The sequence below is a fragment of the Tachypleus tridentatus genome, chromosome 1 (genome assembly GCF_004210375.1).
Source record: "Tachypleus tridentatus isolate NWPU-2018 chromosome 1, ASM421037v1, whole genome shotgun sequence".
Classification (NCBI taxonomy): domain Eukaryota; kingdom Metazoa; phylum Arthropoda; class Merostomata; order Xiphosura; family Limulidae; genus Tachypleus; species Tachypleus tridentatus.
The window spans coordinates 75,681,905-75,699,379 of record NC_134825.1 but is presented as its reverse complement, the minus strand read 5'-3'; the positions used below and the strand labels follow the sequence as shown (position 1 = coordinate 75,699,379).

At 33.9% G+C, this 17,475-nt stretch overlaps 1 protein-coding gene and 1 long non-coding RNA gene across 3 annotated transcripts in view; one reads left to right on the top strand and one right to left on the bottom strand.

Annotated features, from left to right (window-relative positions):
- Positions 1-17,475, bottom strand: part of LOC143252726 (kazrin-like) — a 75,118-nt gene that overhangs the window by 50,229 nt on the left and 7,414 nt on the right. The window lies entirely within an intron of this gene.
- Positions 8,016-16,302, top strand: LOC143252735 (uncharacterized). Its single transcript, XR_013029121.1, has 2 exons — positions 8,016-8,342; positions 12,865-16,302. It is a non-coding gene; the product is annotated as an uncharacterized LOC143252735 (long non-coding RNA).

Below are 17,475 nucleotides of genomic sequence, written 5' to 3'. Positions count from 1 at the left end.
AGATTTAACTTTTGTTAGTGATGATTAATACAGAAACTAGAAATAATAATGTGAGACATAGTTACATCGAGTTATATTCATATGAGACATTTAGAATAACTCGTAAAACATCTAATGTACTTAGTCATTTGCGGCTATGTGTGGCTTTTCTTTTAAATTTTTAAATTAATTAAATTTATTAAAGTCGTGGATCAAGTGAGGAAATCAATAATGTGTTTATTTTGCTGCTTTCTCCATTATTTTGAACTACTGTGGATTTATATAATAAATACGAGTCAAACTACAGAAGCAATGAAGTATTCTATTAAATTTACGCAAATGTATATCGTATATGTATATGAGCAAAAACGTAAGAAGCAAAACTATATTTTAAGATATATTCATAACCACACGGATAAGAATAGTGCTAAAATAAAAATATGAACGGTAATAATTGTTATGCAGAGTTAAAACTGTATTTCTGACTTGAATGGCTTGGGCGAAATGAAATTAAACTTAATGTAAAAACAAAACGAAAATTAATCTCTATTTATTTGCAATCCGAGTCCAAGACAAGTGCAAGGAGATCACAGATATTTTTTCCTCCTAGTGTCGAGAGGCTGTGGCAGGAAAAATTCTGAGTGAGGACTAATATAAATATAAATACTCTGGCATACCTAACTACTTATTCATATCAGCTGCACAAACTTTTAATGTTCAAAATAAAACAAAAATTTAATTAATAAGAACTTTAACACAAATTACGTCAGTTTAAATAATGATAGAACGTGTTAAATATCTTAGTAATTAAGAATTTGAAGGATCTGGTTGCTGTTAGCTCAGTGGTAATTCTGAGAACTTTATATTACTAAAACTCGGGTTCTGCAGAATACCAGTGGTGAGAAGTGCACAAGTACACCATTAGGTAGCTTTGGGCTTAATTGAAAACAAACTGAACAACACGGGAATGGAGAGTTTGTTTGTTTGGTTTTGAATTTCGCGCAAAGCTCCTCCAGGGCTATCTGCGCTAGCCGTCCCTAATTTAACAGTGGAAGACTAGAGGGAAGGCAGCTAGTCATCACCGCCCACCGCCAACTCTTGGGTTACTTTTTTACCAACGAATAGTGGGATGACCGTAACATTATAACGCCCCACGGCTGAAAGAGCGAGCATGTTTGGTGCGAAGGGGATTCGAACCCGCTACCCTCAGGTTACGAGTCTAACGCCTTAACCCGCCTGGTCATGGAGAAATGTGACGCTACTTTTAGTTGTCTCGATTTATAAAACAGTGACAGTCATTTTTGTTATTCAGCTTAAAGAGCCAGATAAAACCCTTATGATGAATATTTTTGCTGATTGATTGCCTTCCCCTTGATCAGAATGTCAAACACTGGTCTGGTTGGTTAGTCTCCATGTTTTTCATGTTTAAATTGTTAAAACCCTTAACCAAAGTTTTACTCATTGCATGGCATGATTTCACAAATAAATAAATAAAAGAGTTAACATAGGATTTCTCCTTCAACCTGAGGCAACACAATGGCATGGATTGATATAAAACATCTGGAGTTTGACCAAGTTAAGTGAAACTTACTTAGAATGTACTATATGATGAGATGTGACGATTACACTTTAAAAAATTCAAATTGGGCAAACATTTGCCGGCTTATGACTGGACAACTCTGTAGTTACCATTATCAATCACCATTATTATAAGGTTCCGTAGTGTTCGACTTGCAAACTGTGCAACCGTTATGGGTATGATCACGATGAACATTTTTGGCAGCCTTCGTTTGGTAAATTCATCTGTTAAGCCCAAATATGCTGCGGTATCAAGCAAAAATAGGTTTGGTGCTGACAATAATAGTATTGACAGGTCGAGGAAAAGGCCTCTAATCTCAAACAGACGATAAAGAAGGGTCGCGTAATTCGATTTTAGAATAAATAAAAAGAGATAGGGGGATAATCAATTCGTGTTTGTGACCATTACTCTCAAGGTGGTATGGCTTTTCCATAGTATCTTTGTACGTAACTCCTGGCTGAAATATGTTACCATTGAATGGACAGCATATTTGGAATCAGCAGGTTCCGGAATTTTCAATAGTATGCGCCACACATCCAAAAAGCAATTACTAGAATTCACCGTACCTTGACTTGCCACCAAAAATACTACCTCGGTGGTCGTTACGTACGAGATCCTGTGTAAAACAGTTGCAAATATTAAGTTAAAACAATAACAAAATGAAATTCGACGTCAAGATGACTTCTAGAAAGCTAGATTACTTTAGACCCATGTACTTACCAATAATGGCTTTTATTTTTTTATTTTTTTTTATTTCGCACAAAGCTACTCGAGGGCTATCTGCTAGCCGTCCCTAATTTAGCAGTGTAAGACTAGAAGGAAGGCAGCTAGTCATCACCACCCACCGCCAACTCTTGGGCTACTCTTTTACCAACGAATAGTGGGATTGACCGTAATATTATAACGCCCCCACGGCTGAAAGGGCGAGCATGTTTGGCGCAACGGGGATGCGAACCCGTGACCCTCAGATTACGAGTCGCACGCCTTAACACGCTTGGCCATGCCGGGCCGAATAGCTTTTAAACAAACCTTTTAGCTGCGACTGAGTTTTGTTTGTTTTTAAGGTACAAACTTTTAGCTCTTAGCTCCGTCTCTTGAACGAATTGATATCTAATTACAGCCAGATATCGAGGATTCCCTCTTGTTTAACTCGACTGTCTTCTTGGAGTAAAACGTATTTTTTCTACTTCAATAACACTTATTTTAATGAAAGCGTTATGGAGTGTTAGGTTTTGACAACTTAAAAAATATGTTTTGTAGATATTTTAGTGCTGTAAAGCAACACATTGCCCTTAAATAGATTTTTTTAATTATCTAGTACCCACAGCCAGGAAGATCACATGGTTAGGGCGCTCGACTCGAACTCTGAGGGTTCGAATTCCCGCCACACCAAACGTGCTTGCCCTTTCAACTAGGGAGGCGTTATAACTTGACGGTAAATCCTACTATTGGTAAAAAGGGTAGGCCAAGAGTTGGCGGTGATGATTAGCCGCCTTCTTTTAGTATTTAACTGTCAAATTAGGGACGGCTAACGCAGATAGTCCTCGTGTAGCTTTGCGCGAAACAAAGGCCCGAAGTGGCCAGGCGGTTAAGGCACTTGACTTGTAATCTGAGGGTTGCTGGTTTGAAAACCCGTCCTACCAAACATACTTGCTTTTTCAGCCATAAAGGCGCTATAATGTGACGGTCAATTCCACTATTCGTTGGTAAAAGAGGAACCCAAGAGTTTACGGTGGGCGGTGATGACTAGCTGCCTTTTCTTTAGTCTTACAATGCTAAATTAGGGACGGCTAGCGCAGATAGCACTCCAGTAGCGTTACACGGAATTCAAAAACAAAAAAATTGCGCGAAATTAAAAAACAAACCCACAGCCAACTCTTGGGCTTCTGTTTATCAAAGAATAGTGGGTTAACTGTAAAATTATAATGCCCCACGATTGAAACGTTTAACATCATGCGATCCATAAGCTGAGAGTCCTAGTTAATTAGATGTCTAAAATGTCGAGTAGAGTTTCTCGAAAGAATCTTTAATTCATTCAATTTTACGAGCTTTGATAATTGTTTAAGGTATTAAATCTTTTTTGATAAAATGCACCCTAGTTATCAGTATTTCAAGTATTTCTACCTCAGTGACAAGTACTGCTGCTCTGAAATATTATTATAAACAAAAAGATCAATTAGTTTTAGAGCATAAGAAAGTATTTATCAAACGCCCCCCAGTGACACAGACAAACAATATATCAAACTCTAGTCCTTTGCATGTGGAAAATTTATATAAAGGCAAAAATAGTCGCATTCTATATACGACTTTTAAGTTTTGCAAGCAAGAATCACAAACAATACGTCACATAGAAGCTCCTTTTTATAATCGTTCTATTTACTCAAAATAAGGGAGGAAATTATATAACTTGTAACAACTTGGTTTTTGTTTGTTTTTTGGAATTTCGCACAAAACTACTCGAGGGCTATCTGTGCTAGCCGTCCCTAATTTAGCAGTGTAAGACTAGAGGGAAGGCAGCTAGTCATCACCACCCACCGCCACCTCTTGGGCTATCTTCTACCAACGAATAGTGGGATTGACCGTCACATTATACGCCCCCACGGCTGGGAGGGCGAGCATGTTTAGCGCGACGCGGGCGCGAACCCGCGACCCTCGGATTACGAGTCGCACGCCTTACGCGCTTGCCCATGCCAGGCCCTTGTAACAACTGTTTTTATAACAAACTCCTTAAATAATTAGCATTCTGGATACGAATGTGATGGACATAGTGCAGTTGAAATACATTCTTATTTTCGAAAAAATCTTAACTAATCGAATAGAGTGCAGTATTTAAAGTATCTTTAAAAAACAGAAAATTAACAGATACGTGTGAACCAGGGAAAATATTACCTACACTTTTACATATTTGATTTATATAGCAATTGTAAATTAATTTTTCTGGGGGATTTGTCTCCAGGTCCTCTCTCCTTTGGTCGAACTGCCTTTGGCAGCACAGAGTTTCTTTTAACAGCGTCATATACTTTCAGTCTCCGAGTGTAAAATCTGCATGTCTAGACAATAACCACCACTTTGCATCTCCTTCCATCAATGCTTAATTTTATTATACAGTGGAGCGTCGTTAAGCCGCGGTATTTGGGGGGCCAACCTGGTTAAACCTTTGTGACTGAAAAGCCGAAGTCGCCAACAGCTCCGCCGAGGAGCCTCATCCGGGCCATTGCGTGATCATTATAACATTAATGTATAGACTATTCAGATACAATTGACAAGTGTTGTTTTAACACAAACGACCAATGCATTGCGATGGTTCGCTTTTCCCCTTTTTAATAAATAAATTATACAACACAATTTTCATTAAGATTTATTAATAATATAAAGATTACAATAAAAATAATCGTTTTTATTGTAAAATTTCGTCTTCCCGTGTTACATGTTCGAAGATCGCAGCTGTCATCCAGGCGTTCTGGCTATGTCCAACTGAGGAATAGACCTATTACTCAACATTATTACCAAACTGATTGAAACATTTTTTAAAAAAATTAAACCATGGCAAAAACATTACTTTCAATCGGGTTTTACAAGTTTCATATTGTCAGATATACAATAAGATATTCAGGAAAACTTTGTATTTGTCGAACACGTGTGTTTATTTTTCTTACAGCAAAGCCACATCGGGCTACCTGCTGTATCCATCGAGGGGAATCGAACCCCTAATTATAGCTTTGTAAATCCGCAGACTTACCCCTGTCCTAACTCGGGGCCCAAACACGTGTTTTAAACGTGTATAAAAGGCTTACTGAGACTGCGAAGATGTCCCTTTCCCTCTCTTACTAGACCAAAGAATTGTGATATTTTTCTGGAACTATGATGCGTTTTCCTAAATTGATTATATTTTACAATACCTTTCTAAACATAGCCATGAAAATATACAGTAGTTTAAGATTCAAAGTTAAGAAAATAGTTTGCCCATGAATACTTAAATTATAACCTCCGTTTTGTTAGTTGCCTTTCATCAATTACTTATTACTTTAAGTTTGCTGTGTTTATAAACAAATTATTCACAAATGTCACTATAAAGCAAAACAATCAAAATTATGTTTTACTTTGGCAATATTAAGTTCATCTTTTTTTAAGATGATGAAACTGCTTCTTCTAGTAGATTATTTCCAAAAAAAGGCCTTATTTAAACAGAAGCTGATTATTCCAAATAGTTTTCATACAAATAACCTGTTTTATTCTATGTCTAAATACTGATTCTAAAAAAAAAATTGAAATTTTACAACTTGCTGCACTTCAATAGATTCATTCAAACGTGTACATATTCGTTTTGAATTTTGCAGAAAACTACATGAAGGCTATCTCCACTAGCGCCCCTAATTTATTAGTGTAAGACTAGAGGGATAGCAGTTAGTCATCATCAACCACCACCAATTCTTGAGTTACTCTTTTACCAACGAATAGTGGGATTGACCATCACATTATAATGCCCCTACAGCTGAAAGGGCAAGCATGTTTGGTGATTTGAACCTGCAACCCTCAGATTATGAGTTGAGTACCTTAACCATCTGGCTACCTGTAAAGAACCCAAGATAATTGATGCTAAGAAGATTGAGATAATTACTGTTTATAAACAGTTTAGTTATGCCAGTTGGTTATCAATACTGAAACAGGAGTAAAAATTACTGTGAAACTAAAATATCATTTCTATAACAGTTCTTCCTATGACCGAAAATCTGGAAAAAAACACTGGGTTTTATAAAGAACTTTGATGTTTTATACAAAGTATTCACCTTAATACAATTTTGAAACACATTCAATCAAAATGCATTAAGAAAAAGTGTTTGTTTGTTTTTTTCAATTTCACACAAAGCTACTCAAGGGCTATCTGTGCTAGCCATCCTTAATTTTGCAGTGCAAGACTAGAGGGAAGGCAGCTAGTCATCACTACCCACTGCCACTTGGGCTACTTTTTTACCAAGGAACAGTGGGATAAGTGTAGACGAATAAACACTTTATGAATTTAGATGTAGTAGTGTGATTTGATGAATGATTATCAGCCTGTGACAAAGGCCATGAACAAATAAAGTTAAAATCAACTTACAAAAAAAAACAACTCATCAGGTATTTAAGCTCAAATTAGTTATATACCACTGAACATCATTTTTAAGCATATACATTCTACTTTGAACTTTAAAATAATAAATAATGAATTTTTAAGTCTGTACATATTTAACTTTTACAACATTTTTGCATAAGTCCTAATGTGTTTGTTTTGAGTTTCAGCAGGCTCTTCAATTATTAATTGCTGGCATAGTGACAAATAAAAATATTATAACTGTTACAATATTAGAGACTCAAGTATCATAATTGTTGCTACAGTGGCAACTCAAAATATAATTGTTACAACACTGATATCTCAAGAATTAAAATTTTATCAATGTGGCAGCAAATGTACTATAACTGTTGTAACACTGATAACTCATGTTGGTAATTCAATATAATTATTGTTCATTCATGCTTATTACACACACACAAATAAACATTCAACAGCAACTAACACCTAAAACTTGGGTTCTGTAAATTACCAATGCCAATTAACAGAAACTGTATGCATAAATCATGGAACTTTTAAAATACCATAAGCTGTCATTAAAAGAATTCTGAAATATTATTCTGACATATGTTCTCAAAAATTATCATTCTGATAATGAACCAAATTAACTTTAGAGCCTGAGAAAATATTTGAACAAATTAGAAAAAGCAACTTGCAAGTTCATTTTTTAAATAAAGATCTTTGTACTTATTTGTTTATTATGCACAAAATTACACAATGATCTATCTGTGCTGTGCCTATCCACATTTTACCATTATAAGTTCTTAAGCTTACAGTGGAACCACTGAGGGAACATTTGTACTTGTATGAGTAAAACAAACTCTAGGTTAAAATAATATACTTAAAATATCTAAGAAATAAGATATACAAAACACAAGTGTGAGTGTGTCTTTAGATTATTACATTGCAATAAAACTAAACAAAACTACAAACTCATTATTTTACAAGACTGTATTAAAACAAATGGTTAAATTCTTCTTTCTTTTAGTAGCAGTCTTGTTTTCAAAGGGTACCACATGTGAATTACATCACAAAGCCAGATTTAGAGACAAAATACTCAATTCAGTTAGCTTTTATGACATTTTTATTGCATTCAGTATAGTTTATATAGGATGTGTTATACAACAATGCTGTCATAATTAGATTCTCATTTGTTATGATTTCATACAGACTTAAAATAGGCTAAATTGGGTATTATAATTTACACAGCTCTTCAACAAAATGACAGTTAACTGATCCATCAATGTTAAGCACCTGCATCTTTTTTTTCTCTCTCTTTACATATTCAGAGATTCATCTAAAGATGGAACTTTGATTTGAATAGTTAAGACGACACTGAATAAATTTTTTTCTGGTATAAAAACATCAATGTCTACAAATCAGTTTATGAGGTAAAATAAGGACCTTCGGAAACAAGAAACTTCATTTACTCAAATGGAAAATACATTAATTTGGAAAACATTTAAATTAAGATCATGATTCCATTTAAACAAAATAAAATTAAAGTAATTTTCTTTTTTAAATGTTGATAAAAAGAGAGTTTAAGTCTAATGTTTTGTGAGAGTATTTTTTTTTCTATTTTATTCAATTAGTGATGCTATAACTGCAAGTGTCCCAGTTGTACAATTATTTGAGCAAGTCATGCCTCTTCTTATTTAGCACACATTTCCTCAGGTCAGTGATGCTACAACTGCAATTTATACAAATTGTTTATTAAGACATACTTTCTCTCTTCTTGAACTATACAATTTTGTACTTATAGATAAAGAGATTTGTTGATAGAAGACAGTTAACTATGCATGAAAATAACATCCTGAACCATGTAGACATTGTTTACCAGGATTGAAAGAGAGTAGCACTCTATATTTATTATGAGCAGTATGTGTAGAAATAACCTAGAAACTCTTGCTTCTTCTTCTGAAATATTAACTGTATTAAATCACTTCTGGTCCATCTACAGTATACCACAGAAACTTCAAGATACTTGATAGGACTTATTTGTCTAAGAATTTCTCACCTAATGGAATGACCATAATACAGAGCCCAACAAATGTTGTATAAATATCCCTAGAAACTATGAGAAACTGAGGAAATTTTTTTTTCTATTATTAAAAAATATTGTTGAACCAACACTAAAATACATAAAATTCCAACAAATCTGTAAATAGACAAATATTCTTAAATGCAATATCCTATGAACCAGTCTGATAGAAATTTGCCATAAATACATAGACACGTAAAATGAAAACAAATTAGTTCTCATTCAGTAACAAAACCTATATTATGGTCAGTTTATAACTACAGTTTCCAGATACATCAGTGCTTCACAGCCTACTTATCAACCATCAACCAATAAAGCTGTATATGGCCTTAAGAATAGAAGGTAACACACAAGCTTTAGCTGTATATATACACTCACATATTTCTTCAACTGGAAATAAGAGTTTCAAGACTATTCAGATTTCAAGTTAAATTTAGCACTTCAGTATTTTTTATCACTGAATGCAGTGAGTAGAGAAAATAAAATACAGTTTCTTTTGATGAACTTTACCAGATATTGATTAATATGCAAGTTACAAAGATAATCATAACTGGTAACAAATGAAGAAGCTCTAACTGTAACAGCTGACAATGACAAATATTCAATAATCTGTATCTTGGATTCTGCATAAACTATGTTTTAAAATGGTGGTCCTGTTCAGTTATGAAAATATTTATATACAGCACAAAAGTATGAATTAGTATTTCAAGCATGTTTATTTGAAATAATAAAAGAATCACTCATAAATATATAAACTACTCTTATAACTTAAGAAGGTAACAAGTTCTACTGTTTCATGGGAGAGACTTTAAACTAAGGGTCTCATGATTCACTTGTTCACCATTTACTTACCATACTAATAAACATGGTGGATTAATAAAAAAAATCAATCTGTCATAAGTCTGTGTGCTTTAATTCCTTTTCATTTACAATGATGATGAAAACAGAAAGTTAAAATATTAAATATTCAATCAAATGAGAGATGGGGAGCCAACTTTAGGCCTATCAGTTTTAGCATAAGTACTTCTTAATAGGTTATTTTATTTTTCACTAAGTCCAAAATGTTTAATAAGCAACAACAGATAAACAATCAACATACTTTATATACCTTGGCTGTTCACATACATTGCACACAATATCTTTTACAGAACAATATACAACTTTGAAATTGTGTGAATGATTGTTTCAGGTACACAATACTAAGGGTCTGCAGCCAGCTAAAACACTAGAAACTAGAGGGCCATATGGGTTCAGAGATGTACTTACATGGAAGTAGTTTATTGTAAAACATTCTCTAAAAATGACAAAACCTTTTAAACTCTCATATCTGTATGGATGTTAGAAACTGATTTCAAAATGTAATCTTCAAAGATAATGAACAAGGATGACAATTACAAATAAACTGATGACTGTATGTGGTGTGTTATAATTATATCACTCATAGATCCTTAGTTTCTTTACATCTGGTACAAACTCATGAAACTGGTTTTCTTTAGAAAAACTTCTTACTCTTTGTATAATAAAGTATTCATGTTTGAATGCCTTCTCTGTTATGGCTTATTTGTGTTTCAACACCTCCCCAAGCCATGAAACAATCATGTTTTAACAGATTCTCAACCATTTACAATGATGGTTTCTCAGAACCTGCTCAACAGGCCAAATGTAAAGAAATCCATAAACCAATGTGTATAGTGACTCTGGTATGTCTTCAAGTGGAATAGAATGAATACTCATTTCATTTTCTCATTGCTTGACATATGCAATGGATTAAGTAAATATATGTTGTGAAAGTTTTCCACATAGTTTCTTTGTGAATATGTTATATACTCTTGCCTGGAACATGTAGATAGTTTTTACCACTGATCTTTAAGTTCCTGAATTTTCACATGTTACAAGATGACTAGGGAACAATATGTTGCAGGTCTCTTTCTGGATGGTTCTGATATCCCAAGCTCATCCATGCTTCATTGTTTTCCAATGCTTTCATGCAAGTACAAAAGATCCCCATTTTGGAAATGCTAAATCCCCAGTATGATCTGAGTGTATTAATATGTTACATTGGAAAGAGTTGTTACACACCCTTTCTAAAAGTGATCACTAACTATGAAATGCCAAACAATGTGAAAATGGATTTATGATACGTTATGTCCCTCTGCAGTTTCATATCAGCTGTGGCCATCATGCGACTTGCTGATCTGAATTTTCAAAATTGTTTCAATATAATATACCTTGTCTATTTCTAAATGACAATGTTCAAAATATACTGATATATTGTAGTGATACTTTTACTTGTTGTTTCACAGTTCTGCTAAAACTACATAACAAATATAACATATTAATACTTTCACATGCTCCTAGATTCTGTAATGGAAAGTATCACTATTAAAACTATACTGACATGTATATAACACAGTGATACTAATTGTTCTTAAGTTCTAAATTAATGATATGATATCTCTGTTAAAACTAAACTAAATAATGTACAGCACAGTAATACATGACATGTTCCTAGATTCTGTAATAGATGCTATCTCTGTTAAAACTACATTGATATGTATATAATACAGTGATACTAATTTTCTTAATTTCTAACTAAACTAGATAATATGTATAACATAGCAATACTTTCATTACATGTTCCTAGATTCTGTAATGGATGGTATCACTGTTAAAACTACACTGATAAGTATATAATACAATGACAATAAGTGTTCTTAAGCTTTAAACTGATGATATCACTGTTAAAACTAAACTAAATAATATGTATAGCATGGCGATACTTTTACTGCATGTTCCTAGATTCTGTAATTGATGGTATCACTGTTAAAACAAATAACATAATGATACTTTCACTACATATCCTTAAGTTTCATAATAAATAATATCATTAAGTGTTCTTCAGTTCTGTAATAGATAACAACTTTCTTAAAAAAAATACAATGACAACACTAGGTTTTCCGAACCATGTCTTAAAACAACTTTATCATTGTTGATTTTCAGTCTAAATATTTCCAATAATTTACTTTCTTCTATATTTTTGTCAGTTTATTTCTCTCCTTAATTCTCTATTTTATTACTCTCTATTATTATTATCAGTCTATATCTTTTAAACTATTTGTATTACTTTACATTCTTTTAAATTTACTTTTCAGAATATTTTTTACTCCCTTAGTGGCTCAACAATAAGTGTGAAGTCTTATAAACTCTTAAAAAACTGGATAAGCACAGTACAGATAGCCCATTGTGTAGCTTTATGTTTAACAAGAAACAAACTTTTCACTTTTTTCTATTGCCCTCTATTATAGTAATCACGCTATCTTTTTTGTGTATAGTAAACTAACACTTATATACTTGGTATAATTCTTACACTTAGGTAGAGGAAACTTTGCTTTACAAGATATTTTAAAATATGAACTCAATATTAATCATCACACGACTTAATGTTAGAAAGAGTATTGTGTCTTATAACAAACAAACAAGCACAATACTGGATCCAATAAATAAATCTGAAAAACTATGAATTTCCTTTTTTTATATATCATTAAAATACTTTAATGTTTTGGAAAATTTTTATTTCAGATACAGACTTTCATATCAATACTAAAATGTCTGTTCTCTTGATAATTAAGAAAGAATTTAACTTTAAAAATAAAAGAAAGACACTACAATTTGCTACTTTCAAAGCCAAGTGGTATTAGTTTAATTCTAACAGGTGATAAAGTTGAAGTCTGTGGGCAGTTTTCTTGTTATACAAAAATCTACAAACAATATAGTGGCAAATATTTGCAATTTTATTTCAAAAACCCATATGAATGTGGCATCTAAATATGTTATTTATCCAATTTATATGGCACTATAATGTGTTGTATTTCTCCGTATTGTATCATAGGTGTCTCTTGATGTAAACCCATGAATTTTAGCTCTTAAAAATCGGATTAATGTTTTTAAAACTGACACATTATATTTTGTTTCCATAACTAAGTTGTTCAGTACCACTCTTTTTGCACATTTCCGAGATATTTTTCACCCAAGTTTACATTGGGTCTTTCATGTAAAGCTGTGTGGTAAAATATATGCTTATTGTAGTGCTTAATAAAGTGAATCATTTCGTTTTTATTTCATTTTTATATAATAATTTCTCATCTTTTTTTGCAGCTGACAAATAATAACAGTCACCTTTACCTTTGTTGATACAGAATTTCTGTTTGTGAAAAAGGTTTCACAAGAAACAAGAACTAAAACAGGAACATATATTTTTTAACTGTTTATAAAAAATATTCAACATTAGTACCTGGTTTTCCTTTAACAAAGAAGAATGTTGTGGAGTGCAAGACGTATCTCATGTGGAAGGACAGAGCTTGCAAGCAGCAGCAGCAGACAACTGCTGATGGGGTGAATGTCCTGGCTTATGCACTGATTACACGTTGAAAACAATGCAATGTTTACACCTTCCACCTAAAGAATGTAGCTGAACATATTGATAAACTTTACAATGAGTTTAAGAAGAATGTTCATTGCAGAAAAGTCAGACAGAATGATATCTGGAGGTCCAAAATGAAAGCTTACAATGAAGAAACTATGAAACTGTTTGAAATATTTTGCAAAGATGAGAGGAGAAGGACCAAACTTGAAAAAAAAAACACTGTGTTAACAAAGATAAGATAAAATTGGACTTCCTGCAAGATATGAGAAGGCCAAGAAAAAATGTTCTGTGAAGAGTTTGTGGAATATCAATGTCAAAGATCCAGAGAACATCAAATGCAACATGAAGAACATATCATGAGATTGAAAACTGCCAAGAAAAAGGGAGAAGAAATGCAGACAAAAGGTAATTGATATGAAGTATACCTAAGCATAAATAGCAGCAATAATGGGAGGAAAACTGCAATAGGGAGAAAGTGATGAATATAAGCCACAGATGGAAGTAAATGATGAGACAGGAGAAACACAAAAAAGTAGGCATATATCTGTTATTGAACAGTCTTCTTTTAGTTCTAAAGATAATGTGTCATATGAATCCCAGCATATTTGAGAAAGTGTCCAGAAAATTAATCCTGATTTCTATAAAGTGGCTAACAAGTTTAAAAGCAAATTCTACTGTTAAGACTCTCAAACAGTTGCAGTGGTAACTGAAGTTGCCAATGGCCTATTCAGAAAGAGCTTTAAATACCACAATCAAGATGAGCAGTGTCTTGATTTTGACAGTGCACCACATGTGAAAAGTATCAGAGAATCTAGCAAGGCCACAGTTGCTCTAACAATATTGTGTGCATTGTTGAATAAATGAGGAAATCTAAGGATGTAGGTCAGTACATATCACAGTGATGGAGGCAGGGAAGTGCTGAATACTCTGTTACCATTAATGGCCCTTACAGGCCTTTTCCAACATTGCTTGCTCCCAGTGAGAAACACTCTGACCTTGCAAAACTTAAGTTAACTGTTCTGAACATTTTTGCAGTATGTGATGACTTTGATGCATCAGACATTTTTGATAAAACTATGTCCAGAAAAATGGATATCACAGCTCATAACTCTCATTTTGATGAACAAGTAGTCCTAGATCTTGGAAATGATCATGTCCAAATTCACATGCTATGTCATACACACCATGCAGTTATGTTTAACAAGAAAATGGTGAAATACTACAGCAAGGTGGAAAAATAAATATGTCCAAATAAAATACAATCCTCTTGTCTTCTTAATGTAACACCTCATGAGTCTGTGAAGAGCAGTTCACTGACTGCTTCACTCAGCTAATTTCACATCACTTTGATTATAAAGTCTGGAATAAAGCAGCAGAATTAAACATACACATCACTCCAAAGAAAAATCTAGCTGTTTGAAAAAAAAAGAAAGGTTCAACCACAACGTGCTGTTATTTTGTATCATAGAGCAATTGTCAAAAGCCTTCTTGACAAGTATGATACAATCACTAATACACTTATAGAATATGTAGAATTCCCAACCGTGTTTCTTGTTTGTTCTACTGCACTTGGAATCAGTTTAACTGAGCACGACCTATCCATCACATACTTTGATCTTATAAATTGTGAACAGCTAGTTTCAACTATACAACAGTTATATTAAGATCTCTTAAATTTAACCTCACCAGCTCTCAAGTTTGTTAGCTAGGAAAAATTCAACACATGCAAATGTAACAGTAACATACTTGCTTGTTTTTCACACAATATAAATGCTGACATAGATGAAGCATTCATGATGTTGAGCCTTCTTTTACCTACTTTGGCAGATGGCTTCTTCACTCAGAGGGGAAACACATTTTGACTATGGAAACTCTGATTCAGACAAATCTCTAGTAACACAGTATGACATGGACCTTTTGAACAAGGCACAAATCAACTACATTGATGCAAGAGCTGCCCAGTTGAACTCAAAGTCAGTGGAACTTGTGGAGCTGAAACATGCACACCTCTTCAGAGATTACAGCAAGAAGGCCAAGAAGTGAATCAGTTGGTGTTAGATTGAGTAGATGCTCATGACATTTTAGAGAAGTCTGGCCTCTCAGAGAAAGAAGTGTCGAGCTTAGCATCTGAGAAAAGGAGAATGTCTGATGTACATAAATTGGTGTACATTGGAAGGCCTTTTACTAAACTTAAGCACAAAGATGACTTTCTCAAACGCCAACACTTGGGCAACAGAAAAAAAGCAAGATTGGCTGCACACAGAAGTTAGATATGCCTAAAACCAGCTAGTTGTTGAGACTCGAGGAAAAACACCAACTTCTCTCAACAGAAAAATTAGCTAAACATTTAAAAGTGTACATCGAGAATGTGTATGGCACAGCCAGTTTCACCTGGCAAGAACTTGATGGTGCTCTTGAAGTAATCAAAGTACTGCTGTATAATATGTGATTTTTGTTGGTTTCATTGCCAGAATTAGGCATTAATGTTCCATTTTGCAGAATGAAATAAGTTCATTTATGTTTATTTCATGTTTACTATGATGTAAAACAGTTCTCTTCATAATAACATCACTTGCTGCCAAGGTTAACTATTATTTTCTTATATAAAATCATTATATCTATATTAGCAATTTCTGCAAAATTAAATCTTCTTTGTTCATATCCATACAGGTTTTTGTAATCAAATAAATGAAAAAGTCTAGTGTTATATTTGATTTTTCCCATATTTCATAGGTGTGTTCTGTTTTACCTTTCTTCTTAATATTTTAGCATTCATATTTCATAGATGTGTTCTGTTTTACCTTTCTTCTTAATTTTTTATAATCTTCTCTCTTCTTTGTTGCATGATACTTCTTTTTCTCAGTATTTTGTGTTCCCCCTTTCCCTGATGTTCGGGTTCATGCTGAGCATTTAAACCTCAGTTATGTGCAGGGGCGTAGCCAAGGGAGGGTTTGGGGGTTAACCCCCCCCTATGGACACAAACTTTTTAGACAAGTTCAGTAGCCACCTGTGAAGTTTCATAAAGACCCGTGATTGCATGACAGATACCTTCACACACAACAAATGGTCAGATGCAAATTTTGTGATTGAACACTCTTTTAATACAGCAAGTTTTGTCAGAACTAGAGAAATACAATCGAATATCGAATATTCTTGCCAGGACATCTACAATGCAGTTTGGTTCAACTTTAATATCACAGTGAACGTATAATGAGGCCAGGTCATTCAATAGATCTTCAGTGGTGGTATTTCTCAAATACATTTTGAGTCTTGTGAGAGTTGAAAACGATCGCTCCACTGAGCTCATTGACACAGGCAGTGTTGCAAATACTTTCAACAGTCAAGATATGTCTGGGAACATTTCTGCAATGCACATTGCACATGTATCTATGACATTTCTTGGTCTGTTGCTCGCAAGTGATTTGTACCAAACCCTAAGTTCACCTACTGTAGCTAGTAAAGAGCTGTCAATGTCAGCCTTGTATATACTGACCAACTCTTTAATTTGGTCACATTGTTGTGCTGTAGGTTCTGACTGTTCTGTGGTAGATCCTGATGGCAGTAGAAACATGAAGTTTGTAAGGAGAGTTTTGTAACTGGACAGACGGTCACATATTTGTGAAAGAAAGTGATCAGCAAATGGTACAAATACAACAATATGAAAGTACTCCTTAGACCTAGTGGTTTGTGGGTTAGCACGGTACATCTATCTTTTAGCCTGCCTTGGCATTATCATGTCAAGTTGACACTCACTACACAGAGTTTGAGCCTCACAGAAAATGTTGTTAAATTCATTCATAGTATTACTTCTGAGTGAACAGATTAAATCTTCCACTATTTCTGCATGATGCATCGCAGCACCTAAATCAATGATCTGTTGCTGCAGTAAGTTGCACAGAGGTAAACTAAAGGAAAACAATTTAGCAATGGCAAGTAGAGTTATGATGAATTCTGGCTGTGTTATAGAACACAACAATTGATTGGCTTGTGTGGCAGAATCTCTGTCTTGTGAACCTGATATGGTCTCAAGGGCATCTACAACTGCATGGATTAATTCTAGAAAGACAATGACTGAGTCATGCCTCTAAACCCACCAGGTGGAGCAGAGACCTTTCAAACTTTTTTTTTTTTCGATTCAGGTGCTTTATTCTCCACCAAAAGAGCCCAAACGTGCTTTCGTTTGGGTGTATTGAGAAAGTTTTCAATACTAGAAATTACTCCCATGCAATTTTGCACAGGAACTTCTTTACAAGCATCAGAAATTGCCAAGTTTAGGGAATGGGCACTGCAGTGTACATAGGATGCAAGTGGAAATTTATCAGTTATGTGTCTCTGGACACCAC